At 41.7% G+C, this 9,563-nt stretch overlaps 1 long non-coding RNA gene across 1 annotated transcript in view; it reads right to left on the bottom strand.

The window, feature by feature from the left end:
- LOC127577697 (uncharacterized) overlaps positions 1–5,646 on the bottom strand; it is a 44,393-nt gene extending 38,747 nt beyond the window's left edge. Inside the window, exon 1 of the long non-coding RNA XR_007957424.1 lies at positions 5,588–5,646. This is a non-coding gene — a long non-coding RNA (uncharacterized LOC127577697). The remainder of the gene's footprint in view (positions 1–5,587) is intronic.
- Positions 5,647–9,563: the final 3,917 nt, after the last annotated feature.

Here is a 9,563-nt window from a genome sequence, read left to right on the forward strand (position 1 = left end):
TCATGTCTCCTCTCATCCTCCTTCTCTCTAAAGAGTAAAGCCCTAAGTCACTCCTCATAATCCATACTCTCTGAACCAGGCAGCATCCTGGTAAATCTTCTCCGCACCCTTTCCAACGCTTCCACATCCTTCCTATAACGAGGCGACCAGAACTGGACACAGTACTCCAAGTGTGGTCTAACCAGAGTTTTGTAAAGCTGCAAAATGCAGCTCTGTGATGTGAGAGGAAACCCACATGGTCACAGGGAAAACGTGCAAACTCCACACAAACTGCAGGCAATTGGCTGAAATTCCTCTCTTGTTTTAATGATTGAGGAGGGGAAATAGAAAATAACAAAAGCATTGAGGTCAGAATTGGAGATAGATTAACAGCAGAAAATGCTGGTAGACTTCTTGGAATATTTCTTTGAGATTGGGAAATGTGGCCAAGTTGATAATGGAGTTATGAAATACTGAGGCTCTGGGTGGGCTGTGGAGGAGCTGATGGGAATGTTGGAGGATCTTCCTGGAGAGATGCAAATAGAAAGAGATGATTGAACCTAGGAGGGGGGAGGAAAAAAGAAATAGATATTCCTGGATATGTAAGATGTACAGGCGGAAACAAAAGGCAGTATATGCTGGAAATTTGAAATAAAAACAGGTCGTTTTGGAAATACCCAACAGGTCAGGTAGCACATTCTTCAGCTATCAAGTATTTAGCAGAGAATGGAGGGGGATGTTTTTATGAATTAAGGATTGCATTACACCTTTAAAGAAAAAGGAAAGTACCTGATGTTTTCCTCTATTTGGCTTGAATTACCGAACAGAGGGAAAGCTGTTGCAAGAGATCCAGTCAGTGAGAAGGAGAAAGATGAGCAAATCTGTTGGTAAATTTCCAAGGTTTCCAGCAAAGGTGAAATTGTATTAGTTGACTCTGATCAACCTAATATAGATAGAATGCTATCTATCTATCTATCTAGACAGGGAAGGAGAAATTTTGGAATCATATCCAGGGAATCTTCCTCATTGTACCTCTAATCCAACAAAGAAGGAAATTGGTTTTTGGAATTTAAATGGGACAAGTTGAGTGTGTTACACTGGGAAATTGTTGAGACAACAGTGACAACAATGGAACTTTGGTTGAGACTAATGATGGAAAGAGACAAGAAAATATCATTAGTGCGATGAGCCATCAGGGAAGAGTTAACTTCTGGGATCTTGGGTGGAATTGAAATTTTGGGATTGGTTTATTATTGTCACGTGTACCAAGGGACGGTGAAAAACTTGAGAAGTAAAGGACTGCAGATGCTGGAATCAAGATGAAAAACACAATGATGCTGGACGTCAATCAGCAGGCCAGGCAGCATCCGTGGAGAAAAGCATTCAATGTTCCTGACCTGAAACGTTGACCACCTGCTTTTCTCCACGGATGCTGCCTGGCCTGCTGAGTTCCTCCAGCATCACTGTCTTTTTCATCACAGTGAAAAACTTGTCTTGCATACCATTCATACAGATCAATTCATGACACAGTGCATTGAGGTAGTACAAGGTAAAACAATAACAGAATGCAGATTAAAATGTTACAGATAATGAGAAAGTGCAGTGCAGGCAGACAATAAGGTGGAAGGTCATAACAAGGTAGATTGTAAGGTCAAGAGTCCAGCTTATTGTACTAGGGAACCATTCAATAGTCTTATACACACACACACAGTGGGATAGAAGCTGTCCTTGATCTTGGTGGTACATGCTTTCAGGCTTTTGTATGGATTTGGCACAGGCAAATTGGAAAAACCCAGTGTCAAGGGAAACAGTAGAAAGCATTTAGACAAGAGGAAGATCAGGCACATGCTTGAATATCACTTTGTTAGGCAATAGTAGAGCATTTGAACTTAATATGATCTGGATGATAAAGGAAACAAAAGTTAAGGTATAATGCCAAAGACAGATTTATGATAAATGTTAGGAGCAAGATTTGGTGAACATCTTAGAAGATTTAGTGGGAACATATATACAAATTAAGAGTAGGATTAGGCTATTCAGTCCCTTGACGCTGTTCTGCCACTCAATAAGATAATTCCGGCTTTGATTATAATCTCTACTCTGCATTCCTGGCTACTCGTGGTAACCTCTGACCTCTGTATATCAAAAATCTATCAACCTCTGCCCTAAAATAGTCAAAAATTCCACTTCCATCAGCCTTTGAAGAAGAAAATTTCAAAGATTCATAACCCTGAGCGAAATAAGTTCCTCCTCTTCACTGTCTGAAGTGTGTGACTGCTTATTTTCAAATAGTGACCCCAGTTCTAGATTCCTCCAGAAGAGGAAACATCCTCTCCACAGAGCTTGTGTTTCAACTGAGCGTGTTAACACGGGAAGATAAAAAAGGTTGCAAGAAAATGTTGAGTCAACATTAGATTGAAGCGTGAAACATTGTATAAACATGTGAAGTGGCTGGGGAAATATCTATTACAGATCCACAGGGAAATCTTTACAGTTTAGCTATTGAATGAGTGCCTTGAATCTGAATTCAGCAGAAGATGTGAAGGTTACACTAAAGATGAGTGATAGATAAGAATAAATGAAGTAATACACTAAAACAATTTAACATGTTACAAAAGAATAATTCTTTGGTTGTTGAAAGTTGTTGCCTCAGGCAGTCCCTTGGGATTGAGTTTGCTCTGGTCTTGTGGGTTCTGAAGAGACCGATGAAGTCAATCTGGGAACAATAGATTCTTCCACAGATGGAGCGGGTGGGTGGGTGGCTAGTTACAGTGCTTCAGCAGATCTCAATGTCATCCTGAATGCTGCTGCTTCTTCACTCTAAACTGTCATTAGCCAGAGATTGCCAGGAGTCAGTGGGGATGTTGCACTTCTTCAAGGAGGCTTTGAGCATATTCTTGAATCTTTTCCTCTGTTCGTTTGGTGATCTCTTCCCATGACAGAACTCGGAAGAGAAATTTGTTTTGGGAGTCTGGTATTGGGCATGCGAGCAACAAGCCCAGTGAAGCTGACTAACTGTAACTGGAGCCTCAGTGTCGTGGATATTGTCTTGGGAGAGGACATTGATGTTGGTTTGCTTATCCTTCCAGTGAATTTTGTAAAGACAATGTTGGTGGTATCTATCTAGTTCCTTGTGATGCATGCTGTAGGTAGTCCAGATCTCAGAAGCAGAGATCACATTGAAAAACAGCCAAGGTAGAAGCATTAGTCGCAATCTATCATTGGATAGAGGACCTCTGAGTGCCAGAGGACCTGATGTTCTGTCTTCAAAAAAAGTGGAGAGAACTAGGCTTTTAAACCACAAGCCATTCAGTTTAAACCTAGTGCTCTGGAAACTGTTGCAAATTATTGTGGGCTCTTGACTTCACAATCTACCTCACCATAGCCCTTGCACCTTATTGTTTACCTGCACCACACTTTCTCTGTAACTGTAACACTATATTCTGCATTCTGTTATTGCTTTTCCCTCCTACTACCTCGATGCACTGATGTGGTGAAATGGTCTGTGAGGATGGCATGCAAAACAAAGTTTTTCACTGTACTTCGGTACATGTGACAATAATAACCAATTACCAATAATAAACCAATAAGCATTTATTTGAAAGAGTGTTGATTATTCAAAGGGGAAGTATGGGTTCGTTAAAGAAGGTTCTCACCTGAAGAACTTGATCTGAATTTGAATTTTTTGAGTGGTAAGGTAAGTTGATCAAGGTACTGTAGTAAGGGTTGTGAATATACCTTTTGAAAGCATTTGGCAAAACATGCAAACTAATAAGAGGCCCAGACAATGTGAAACAGAAGGACCTAATTCCCTTGGCAAACAGGTCAGCAATTAAGGAACATAGATTTCAACTTAATTGATTAAAGATCAGAGGGAAGTTGAGGAAATACTTTTTCCACTGAGTGATGGGGGTCTGGGATTTGAAGCCTGAAAGGATGGTAGAGGTGAAAAGAATACCAGGATGAGCACTGACTGAGCAAGAGCTGTGACCTACAAGGTCGACTGGTGGTAAATGGACTCACCTGTATAGCTTCAGTTTTGAGTGGCATGGCTTCAGTGGGCCAGATTGCTGTGATTTTGCTCTGTGCTGGGGGAAAAATTTGTTGGATGGATGATTTTCAGTGTTGAAGCTTTGTTTTTAGTGATGTTCCCAAACGGTTATTTTGGGTCTGTTACCTATTTGATCATTATAAATAACCTAGACATGGGTGTAGGACGACATTATGAAGTTTGTGGATGATGTAAACCTTGGCAATAGATGAGGATAGCTGTAATCTTTGGGGAAATGGAGAGAGGATAGTGAGATATTTAGCAGATGGAGTTCAATGCAGAGAAGTGTAAGGTGTTGCACTTGGGAGGACTATTGTGGAAACCAGAACTGACTCAATTTTGGAAAATATACTGTAGTTGAGTCGGGAAGCTTCGGTACCCTGTTGTATGTAGACCAACTCCTAAAGGGCAGGTTTATAAGGTCATTCAAAACAAAAAGCAGGTTCATTGAACTAGTATAGAGGAATAAAATATATAGAGAGGAATTGAAAAAAAAGTTGTGTTAAGCTTTAGCTGGAATATCGTGGGTAATACTGAGAATTACACTTAAGGGAAGATGTAAAGGCTTCAGAATGGATATAGGAGAGAGTTACTGGGATGTTTCCAGTGATTGTGTGCTTGTAAAGGGGAGAGTTTGGAAATGTTTCTTAGAGTACAGAGGGTTAAGAGAAACTGATTAGAGATGTTCAAGATGATAAGAGAGCAGGTGGAGATGGATCCTGGTGAGTGGATCCATAACCAGAGGTCATGTATTCAAAATCCTTGATGAAAGATTTTGAGGGAGATATGGGGAAAGATTTTCATTGGGATCTGGAACCCTGTCTCTGAGAAGTTACTGGAATCTGAATTCAAAAGAATCAAAGGAAATGGGAAGCTTCAAAAGGGTGAGGAACATACAGGGGGTGTGAGACCAAGCATCATTTCTCTATCAAAGAGGCAGCACAGTTAGGATGAACAGAATGGTTTCTTTCTATTTGAGTTTCCATGAATCCATGATTAAATGAGTTATTTTTAGTTAATGCCATGGTACAATTGAAAAAATATTTTGATTTGGTGGTGAGCTGATAGCACCCAATGCTGATTTTGGTAAAGGATATGACCCAATCTTCAGTGAGTCTTCCAGTGGAAATTTGCAGTAAATTCTGGGTAGATTCCCAGTTATAAGATCTTGTGTGTTGTAAGTGCCTGACAGCACAAAAGGAAAGGCACCGGAGGATTTTGTGGAGGAAGTGGGACACAAGTCCTGCCCACAAAATGGGAAAGAAAATTGACATTCAGCAAAATCAATCCATCAAAATTAAATCTTATAAAATTATTTGCATGTTACTAAGGCATGAAAACATTCAGAAAGATATTAAAACTTGAATATGAAAGCCTGATTTTTTTTTAAAAGTCCCAGAGCACTTTTAACCACTTTGTCTTCCTTACACTTCTAAATACCTTTTATAAACTTTAACAAATCTAAATTAACCAGGCATCAGAAATGTAAAAAATATTCTCAAACTAATAATCCTTTTGTATCTTTAAAATAAACGACCTCATCTCTGACACACTTACCTGCCCCCTTTCCCTGTTGTTAAGATCAGCAGGAGAAAACTTGCTGTTCCTCAGAGTAGACACACCATTTTCTGGGGAGTTGATTTCGTAGCTGGTGATCAATTAATCCAAGTTCTTGTTCCTTCAGTGAACTTTATGGTTAGTCCACCATCCTCGTGCCGTCTGTCATCACTGATTGTCATTGCCACCAGTTCCGGATTTCCACGGCTGCACAAGCATGAGTGGAAATCCCTGTCAGTTTTGTGAAATAATGTCAGCCAATGCTAACTGCTTCCCTGTCAACTCCCTGTGAACTGTGGACCATTAAGTTCTTAAAATTGAATTATAGGAAGATTAAACATTGTCGCATTGGGTTTGGAAACTTTTAACTTTTATTCATCAAGATTCAGCTAGTGAGTTCTCTGGACAGATTCCTGTAATCCGAATGTTGATGTTGTGGTGATTGGGAAAACTAATTTTCTTGCCGCTGATCTTGAAGTGGACAACTATTTTCGGGTTTAAAAAAACATGTAATTGGAAACAGGTGAGCCATGGTCTGGGAAATTTCTGCAATTGTAAAAATGTGATTTTAGAACATAGAAAAGTACAGTACAGGAACAGGCCCTTAGTCTCACGCTGGCTGTGCTGAACACAATGCTGAATTAACTTAAATCTCTTTTGCCTGTACATGATCCATATCCCTCCATTCCCTGCATATTTATGTCTATCCAACAGCCTCTTAAATGCCACTATCGTATCTACTTCCACCACTACCCCTGGCAGCCCATTCCAGGCACCCACCACTCTCTGTGTAAACAAAAAACCTTGCCCCACACATCTCCTTTAAACTTTCCCCCTCTCACCCTAAATACATATCCTCTAGTACTTGACATTTTTCCCTAGGAAAAAGATTCTGACTGTCTACCCTATCTATGCCGCTCATAATTTTATAAATTTCTATTGGGATTGGTTTATTATTGTCACTTGTACTGAGGTACAGTGAAAAACTTGTCTTGCATACCGTTCGTACAGATCAATTCATTACACAGTGCAGTTACATTGAGTTAGTGCAGAGTGCATTGAGGTAGTACAGGTAAAAAAAGAGTACAGAGTAAAGTATCACAGCTACAGGGAAGTGCATTGCAGGTAGACAATAAGGTGCAAGGTCACAACAAGGTAGATTGTGAGATCAAGGGTCCATCTCAACGTATAAGGGAACCATTCAATAGCCTTATCACAGTGGGATAGAAGCTATCCTTGAGCCTGGTGGTACGTGCCCTCAGGCTCCTATATCTTCTGCCTGATGGGAGAGGAATGAAGAGAGAATGACCCAGGTGGGTGGGGTCTTTGATTATGCTGGCTGCTTCACCAAGGCAGCAAGAGGTATAGACAGAGTCCATGGAGGGGAGGCTGGTTTCTGTGATGCACTGGGCTGCGTCCACAACTCTCTGCAGTTTCTTGCGGTCCTGGGCAGAGCAGTTGCCGTACCAAGCCGTGATGCATCCAGATAGGATGTTTTCTATGGTGCATCGATAAAAGTTGGTGAGTGTCAAAGGGGACATGCCAAATTTCTTCAGCCTCCTGAGGAAGTAGAGACACTGGTGAGCTTTCTTGGGTGTGGCGTCTACGTGGTTGGACCAGGACAGGCTATCGGTGATGTTTGCTCCCAGGAACTTGAAGGTCTCAACCCTCTCGACCTCAGCACCGCTGATGTAGACAGATGCATGTACACTGCCCCCTTTCCTGAAGTCAATGACCAGCTCTTTTGTTTTGCTGACATTGAGGGAAAGGTTGTTGTCATGACACCATGTCACTAAGCTCTCTATCTCCTTCCTGTACTCCGACTCATCATTATTTGAGATACCGCCTACTACAGTGGTATCATCTGCAAACTTGTAGATGGAGTTAGAGTAGAATCTGGCCATGTAGTCATGAGTATATAGGGAGTAGAGTAGAGGGCTGAGGACGCAGCCTTGTGGGACGCCAGTGTTGAGAATAATCGTGCTGGAGGTATTGCTGCTTGTCCTCACTGATTGCAATCTGTTGGTCAGAAGGTCAAGGATCCAGTTACAGAGGGAGGTGTTGAGTCCTAGGTCTTGGAGTTTGGTGATGAGTTTGCTTGGAATTATAGTATTCAAGGCAGAGCTGTAGTTAATAAACAATAGCCTAACGTAGGTGCCTGTACTGTCCAGAAGCTCCAGAACTGAGTGTAGGGCCAGGGAGATGGCATCCACTGTAGACCTGTTACAGCGGTAGGCAAGTTGCAGTGGGTTGAGGTTGTCTGGGAGGCTGGAGTTGATGTGTGCCATGACCAGCCTTTGAAAGCACTTCATGATGGTGGATGTCAGAGCCACTGGTCGGTAGTCACTAAGGCATGTTGCCTTGCTTTTCTTTGGTACTGGGATGATAGTGGTCTTCTTAAAACAGGTGGGAACCTGAGATTGAAGCAGGGAGAGGTTAAGTATGTCCGCAAATACTTCTGCCAGCTGATCAGCACAATATTTGAGCACTCGGCCAGGGACACCATCTGGGCCAGATGCTTTACTTCGGTTCACTCTCCAGAAGACTGATCTTACATCCTCGACAGTGACCACGGGTTCAGTTGCTTGGAAGCTGCCAGGCTGGGTGGTGACAATCCACTTCCCTTCTGTTCAAAACGCACATAGAATGCGTTAAGCTCGTCAGGAAGGGATGTGCTGTTGTTAACTATGCAGCCTGACTTCGTTTTGTAGCCCATTATGGCATGTAAGCCCTGCCATAACTGATGGCTGGTCTGGAACTCTATTTTGAACCAGTACTGTCTCTTGGCGTTCCTGGTAGCTTTCCTGAGGTCATATCTCGATTTCTTGTACAGGTCAGGATCACCAGATTTGTGTGCAATAGCGTCCAACGCTCCAGAGTAAACCACACAAGTTTATCCAAACTTTCCTTATTGTTCATACCCTCTAATCCAGGCAACATCCTGATGAACATTTTCTGCACCCTTTCCAAAGCCTCCGCATCCTTCCTGTAATGGAGCGCCCAGAACTGCACACAATACTCCAAGTGCGGTCTAACCAAAGTTTTATATCACTTCATTTTCAGAGAAAGAATAGGAGAAATGTCTTCCTCTCACAACTGGGTGTTTTCCAGTGCTCAGTTTAGTTAGTTTAAGTTAGATTGTTGTGAAATACACTCATGTTTAGAGTCTGGCCAAATTCGAGGCTGTCACCTGTTAGTTTGCTGTGGACTGTTGCACACCAGAGGGAACAAAACTGTTGTTTGCATCTAATGAAGAAAGCACTTCTGCAAAGATCATTAAGTCCAGGAAATGTTTATAACCAGACAATGGGGGATGGAAAATGATCATCGCATATGTTCACTTCACTCTAATTAAGGTTTCAGTCAATAACAGGCTTGACTCTGAGTAGATTTCAGGACTTGGGAATCCAGCACAAAACTGTAGTCTGATACAGGGCGAAGGGAGTTCTGGAAGTGCCGTTTTTCAGAAGAGATGTTTATTTGGCCCCATCTGCCTCCAAATCTTCTGTGGTGCTGTTTTGGTCTGGATGCATCTTCCTGGTGGCCTGCATCTCAACGTTTTTGTTTGGCAGTCCATTCTCAACCAACTTCATGATCAAAATAAAAAGCAGAAAATACTGAAAGCATTCAGTGGGTCAGGCAGCATCTGTAGAAAGAGAATCACAGTTAATGCTACAGGCCTTTGACAAATCATTCTGTCCAGCATTTTCTGTTTCTATTTCAGATTTCCAGCATTTTCAGTTTTCTTTTGATTTTCATCGATATCAAGATGCTGTTTGTGGGAACTTGCTGAGTGTAAGCTGTGCTGTGTTTCCTGGATTACAGAATTGACTTTACAACCAGTGCAATAATGCTTGAAATAAAGAATTTTGGGATGTTGAGTTCTTGAAAGGTGCTAGATAAATGTGCAAGTCTTTCGATCTTCCAAGTTAGAGTTGTACAGCACGGAAACAGGCCCTTCAGCCCACCATGTCAA

Source organism: Pristis pectinata, chromosome 14 (genome assembly GCF_009764475.1).
Source record: "Pristis pectinata isolate sPriPec2 chromosome 14, sPriPec2.1.pri, whole genome shotgun sequence".
NCBI classification, from domain to species: Eukaryota; Metazoa; Chordata; class Chondrichthyes; order Rhinopristiformes; family Pristidae; genus Pristis; species Pristis pectinata.